Here is a 977-nt window from a genome sequence, read left to right as displayed (position 1 = left end):
TATATATTGATGATGATTATATATATATGTATATATATATATTGATGATGATTATATATATATGTATATGTATATATATATATATATATATATATATATATATATATATATATATATATATATATACACACACACACACATGCGCACATGTCCATATATATATATATATATATTCATACACATATCACCAATTTGTAACAGCAAAGAATACCACATTACACTCATATCAAGCTTTTGTTCCCAGACCTGTAATCCTGCTAAAACTCCTTCCAAGTGGCCCCCTATGTTATTTTCATTTATTTATTTATGCTGTCCCTTTTTCCATTATCAAACTTGGGATCAATTAATCCCTTATGTTCTGACACAGCCACACAAAACAATGACTAAAGAATTTCCAGACTTTAAACATCACCTGTATAACTTTTACCTGGTCCGGATGGATTTGAAAGGGTTTTGAGTATTTCCTTTTAAGGAGTTCACTGTCAAAGAGATATAATGATGATAGTGAGACAACGAGATAGACATGTACAGGGCATCTCAGCCCTGAAGATTTTTGCTGATCTTTATTAGTTCTCTTCCCATATCTTTTCTTTCCTTTGTTTCAGTCATTTGACTGCGGCCATGCTGCAGCACTGCCTTTAGTCAAAGAAATCAACCCCAGGATTTATTCTTTGCAAGCCTAGTACTTATTCTATCGGTCTCTCTTGCTGAATTGCTAAGTGATGGGGACGTAAACACACCAGCATCAGTTGTCAAGTGATGTTTGGGAGACAGACACACAAACATATACATATACATATATATATATATATATATGTGTGTGTGTGTGTGACTGGCATCTTTCAGTTTCCGTCTACCAAATCCACTCACAAGGCTTTGGTCGGCCTGAGGCTATAGTGGAAGGCACTGGCCCAAAGTGCCATGCAGTGGGACTGAACCCGGAAACCATGTGGCTGGTAAGCAAGCTACTTACTACA

Source organism: Octopus bimaculoides, chromosome 8 (assembly GCF_001194135.2).
Source record: "Octopus bimaculoides isolate UCB-OBI-ISO-001 chromosome 8, ASM119413v2, whole genome shotgun sequence".
Classification (NCBI taxonomy): Eukaryota; Metazoa; Mollusca; class Cephalopoda; order Octopoda; family Octopodidae; genus Octopus; species Octopus bimaculoides.
The sequence above is the reverse complement of the archived record's forward strand: the minus strand, read 5'-3'. Positions refer to the sequence as shown.